Genomic DNA, 6000 nt, shown 5'->3' with positions numbered 1-6000 from the left:
AAGTTGCAAGTGAAAATCTATGTCTATGACTGAGTTTGCATTACTGCTTATTTTGACCTCTGCTGGCTCTGAAAAGCTCATTTTCAACGTTCAATTCAGAATGTGATAAAACCAGATCCAGCCACTAAAAGGCATTTTCTTTTTGTTTTAGACAACAATTCATGCACTGTTAAATATGTTTAAGAAAGTTGCAAGTGAAAATCTATGTCTGACTGAGTTTGCATTACTGCTTATTTTGACCTCTGCTGGCTCTGAAAAGCTCATTTTCAACGTTCAATTCAGAATGTGATAAAACCAGATCCAGCTACTAAAATGCATCATTCTTTTTGTTTTAGACAATATTTCATGCATTGTTAAACATGTTAAAGCAAGTTGCAAGTGAAAATCTATGTCTATGACTGAGTTTGCATTACTGCTTATTTTGACCTCTGCTGGCTCTGAAAAGCTCATTTTCAACGTTCAATTCAGAATGTGATAAAACCAGATCCAGCTACTTAAATGCATCATTCTTTTTGTTTTAGACAACATTTCATGCACTGTTAAACATGTTAAAGCAAGTTGCAAGTGAAAATCTATGTCTATGACTGAGTTTGCATTACTGCTTATTTTGACCTCTGCTGGCTCTGAAAAGCTCATTTTCAACGTTCAATTCAGAATGTGATAAAACCAGATCCAGCCACTAAAAGGCATTTTCTTTTTGTTTTAGACAACAATTCATGCACTGTTAAATATGTTTAAGAAAGTTGCAAGTGAAAATCTATGTCTGACTGAGTTTGCATTACTGCTTATTTTGACCTCTGCTGGCTCTGAAAAGCTCATTTTCAACGTTCAATTCAGAATGTGATAAAACCAGATCCAGCTACTAAAATGCATCATTCTTTTTGTTTTAGACAACATTTCATGCACTGTTAAACATGTTAAAGCAAGTTGCAAGTGAAAATCTATGTCTATGACTGAGTTTGCATTACTGCTTATTTTGACCTCTGCTGGCTCTGAAAAGCTCATTTTCAACGTTCAAGTCAGAATGTGATAAAACCAGATCCAGCTACTAAAATGCATCAAACTTTTTGTTTTAGACAACATTTCATGCACTGTTAAACATGTTAAAGCAAGTTGCAAGTGAAAATCTATGTCTGACTGAGTTTGCATTACTGCTTATTTTGACCTCTGCTGGCTCTGAAAAGCTCATTTTCAACGTTCAATTCAGAATGTGATAAAACCAGATCCAGCTACTAAAATGCATCATTCTTTTTGTTTTAGACAATATTTCATGCATTGTTAAACATGTTAAAGCAAGTTGCAAGTGAAAATCTATGTCTATGACTGAGTTTGCATTACTGCTTATTTTGACCTCTGCTGGCTCTGAAAAGCTCATTTTCAACGTTCAATTCAGAATGTGATAAAACCAGATCCAGCTACTTAAATGCATCATTTTCAACGTTCAATTCAGAATGTGATAAAACCAGATCCAGCCACTAAAAAGCATTTTCTTTTTGTTTTAGACAACAATTCATGCACTGTTAAATATGTTTAAGAAAGTTGCAAGTGAAAATCTATGTCTATGACTGAGTTTGCATTACTGCTTTTTTTGACCACTGCTGGCTCTGAAAAGCTCATTTTCAACGTTCAATTCAGAATGTGATAAAACCAGATCCAGCTACTAAAATGCATCATTCTTTTTGTTTTAGACAATATTTCATGCATTGTTAAACATGTTAAAGCAAGTTGCAAGTGAAAATCTATGTCTATGACTGAGTTTGCATTACTGCTTATTTTGACCTCTGCTGGCTCTGAAAAGCTCATTTTCAACGTTCAATTCAGAATGTGATAAAACCAGATCCAGCTACTAAAATGCATCATTCTTTTTGTTTTAGACAACATTTCATGCACTGTTAAACATGTTAAAGCAAGTTGCAAGTGAAAATCTATGTCTATGACTGAGTTTGCATTACTGCTTATTTTGACCTCTGCTGGCTCTGAAAAGCTCATTTTCAACGTTCAAGTCAGAATGTGATAAAACCAGATCCAGCTACTAAAATGCATCAAACTTTTTGTTTTAGACAACATTTCATGCACTGTTAAACATGTTAAAGCAAGTTGCAAGTGAAAATCTATGTATATGACTGAGTTTGCTTTACTGCTTATTTTGACCTCTGCTGGCTCTGAAAAGCTCATTTTCAACGTTCAATTCAGAATGTGATAAAACCAGATCCAGCCACTATAAAGAATTTTCTTTTTGTTTTAGACAACATTTCACACACTGTTAAACATGTTAAAGCAAGTTGCAAGTGGAAATCTATGTCTATGACTGAGTTTGCATTACTGCTTATTCTGACCTCTGCTGGCTCTGAAAAGCTCATTTTCATCGTTCAATTCAGAATGTGATAAAACCAGATCCAGCTACTAAAATGCATCATTCTTTTTGTTTTAGACAACATTTCATGCACTGTTAAACATGTTAAAGCAAGTTGCAAGTGAAAATCTATGTCTATGACTGAGTTTGCATTACTGCTTATTTTGACCTCTGCTGGCTCTGAAAAGCTCATTTTCAACGTTCAATTCAGAATGTGATAAAACCAGATCCAGCCACTAAAAAGCATTTTCTTTTTGTTTTAGACAACAATTCATGCACTGTTAAATATGTTTAAGAAAGTTGCAAGTGAAAATCTATGTCTATGACTGAGTTTGCATTACTGCTTATTTTGACCACTGCTGGCTCTGAAAAGCTCATTTTCAACGTTCAATTCAGAATGTGATAAAACCAGATCCAGCTACTAAAATGCATCATTCTTTTTGTTTTAGACAATATTTCATGCATTGTTAAACATGTTAAAGCAAGTTGCAAGTGAAAATCTATGTCTATGACTGAGTTTGCATTACTGCTTATTTTGACCTCTGCTGGCTCTGAAAAGCTCATTTTCAACGTTCAATTCAGAATGTGATAAAACCAGATCCAGCTACTAAAATGCATCATTCTTTTTGTTTTAGACAACATTTCATGCACTGTTAAACATGTTAAAGCAAGTTTCAAGTGAAAATCTATGTCTATGACTGAGTTTGCATTACTGCTTATTTTGACCTCTGCTGGCTCTGAAAAGCTCATTTTCAACGTTCAATTCAGAATGTGATAAAACCAGATCCAGCCACTAAAAAGCATTTTCTTTTTGTTTTAGACAACAATTCATGCACTGTTAAATATGTTTAAGAAAGTTGCAAGTGAAAATCTATGTCTATGACTGAGTTTGCATTACTGCTTATTTTGACCACTGCTGGCTCTGAAAAGCTCATTTTCAACATTCAATTCAGAATGTGATAAAACCAGATCCAGCTACTAAAATACATCATTCTTTTTGTTTTAGACAATATTTCATGCATTGTTAAACATGTTAAAGTAAGTTGCAAGTGAAAATCTATGTCTATGACTGAGTTTGCATTACTGCTTATTTTGACCTCTGCTGGCTCTGAAAAGCTCATTTTCAACGTTCAATTCAGAATGTGATAAAACCAGATCCAGCTACTAAAATACATCATTCTTTTTGTTTTAGACAATATTTCATGCATTGTTAAAAATGTTAAAGCAAGTTGCAAGTGAAAATCTATGTCTATGACTGAGTTTGCATTACTGCTTATTTTGACCTCTGCTGGCTCTGAAAAGCTCATTTTTAACGTTCAATTCAGAATGTGATAAAACCAGATCCAGCTACTAAAATGCATCAAACTTTTTGTTTTAGACAACATTTCATGCACTGTTAAACATGATAAAGCAAGTTGCAAGTGAAAATCTATGTCTATGACTGAGTTTGCATTACTGCTTATTTTGACCTCTGCTGGCTCTGAAAAGCTCATTTTCAACGTTCAATTCAGAATGTGATAAAACCAGATCCAGCTACTAAAATGCATCATTCTTTTTGTTTTAGACAATATTTCATGCATTGTTAAACATGTTAAAGCAAGTTGCAAGTGAAAATCTATGTCTATGACTGAGTTTGCATTACTGCTTATTTTGACCTCTGCTGGCTCTGAAAAGCTCATTTTCAACGTTCAATTCAGAATGTGATAAAACCAGATCCAGCTACTTAAATGCATCATTCTTTTTGTTTTAGACAACATTTCATGCACTGTTAAACATGTTAAAGCAAGTTGCAAGTGAAAATCTATGTCTATGACTGAGTTTGCATTACTGCTTATTTTGACCTCTGCTGGCTCTGAAAAGCTCATTTTCAACGTTCAATTCAGAATGTGATAAAACCAGATCCAGCCACTAAAAGGCATTTTCTTTTTGTTTTAGACAACAATTCATGCACTGTTAAATATGTTTAAGAAAGTTGCAAGTGAAAATCTATGTCTGACTGAGTTTGCATTACTGCTTATTTTGACCTCTGCTGGCTCTGAAAAGCTCATTTTCAACGTTCAATTCAGAATGTGATAAAACCAGATCCAGCTACTAAAATGCATCAAACTTTTTGTTTTAGACAACATTTCATGCACTGTTAAACATGTTAAAGCAAGTTGCAAGTGAAAATCTATGTCTGACTGAGTTTGCATTACTGCTTATTTTGACCTCTGCTGGCTCTGAAAAGCTCATTTTCAACGTTCAATTCAGAATGTGATAAAACCAGATCCAGCTACTTAAATGCATCATTTTCAACGTTCAATTCAGAATGTGATAAAACCAGATCCAGCCACTAAAAAGCATTTTCTTTTTGTTTTAGACAACAATTCATGCACTGTTAAATATGTTTAAGAAAGTTGCAAGTGAAAATCTATGTCTATGACTGAGTTTGCATTACTGCTTTTTTTGACCACTGCTGGCTCTGAAAAGCTCATTTTCAACGTTCAATTCAGAATGTGATAAAACCAGATCCAGCTACTAAAATGCATCATTCTTTTTGTTTTAGACAATATTTCATGCATTGTTAAACATGTTAAAGCAAGTTGCAAGTGAAAATCTATGTCTATGACTGAGTTTGCATTACTGCTTATTTTGACCTCTGCTGGCTCTGAAAAGCTCATTTTCAACGTTCAATTCAGAATGTGATAAAACCAGATCCAGCTACTAAAATGCATCATTCTTTTTGTTTTAGACAATATTTCATGCATTGTTAAACATGTTAAAGCAAGTTGCAAGTGAAAATCTATGTCTATGACTGAGTTTGCATTACTGCTTATTTTGACCTCTGCTGGCTCTGAAAAGCTCATTTTCAACGTTCAATTCAGAATGTGATAAAACCAGATCCAGCTACTTAAATGCATCATTCTTTTTGTTTTAGACAACATTTCATGCACTGTTAAACATGTTAAAGCAAGTTGCAAGTGAAAATCTATGTCTATGACTGAGTTTGCATTACTGCTTATTTTGACCTCTGCTGGCTCTGAAAAGCTCATTTTCAACGTTCAATTCAGAATGTGATAAAACCAGATCCAGCCACTAAAAGGCATTTTCTTTTTGTTTTAGACAACAATTCATGCACTGTTAAATATGTTTAAGAAAGTTGCAAGTGAAAATCTATGTCTGACTGAGTTTGCATTACTGCTTATTTTGACCTCTGCTGGCTCTGAAAAGCTCATTTTCAACGTTCAATTCAGAATGTGATAAAACCAGATCCAGCTACTAAAATGCATCAAACTTTTTGTTTTAGACAACATTTCATGCACTGTTAAACATGTTAAAGCAAGTTGCAAGTGAAAATCTATGTCTGACTGAGTTTGCATTACTGCTTATTTTGACCTCTGCTGGCTCTGAAAAGCTCATTTTCAACGTTCAATTCAGAATGTGATAAAACCAGATCCAGCTACTAAAATGCATCATTCTTTTTGTTTTAGACAATATTTCATGCATTGTTAAACATGTTAAAGCAAGTTGCAAGTGAAAATCTATGTCTATGACTGAGTTTGCATTACTGCTTATTTTGACCTCTGCTGGCTCTGAAAAGCTCATTTTCAACGTTCAATTCAGAATGTGATAAAACCAGATCCAGCTACTTAAATGCATCATTTTCA

The sequence above is a fragment of the Danio rerio genome, chromosome 23 (genome assembly GCF_052040795.2).
Source record: "Danio rerio strain M-AB ecotype USA chromosome 23, GRCz13ab, whole genome shotgun sequence".
NCBI lineage: Eukaryota > Metazoa > Chordata > Actinopteri > Cypriniformes > Danionidae > Danio > Danio rerio.
The sequence above is the reverse complement of the archived record's forward strand: the minus strand, read 5'-3'. Positions refer to the sequence as shown.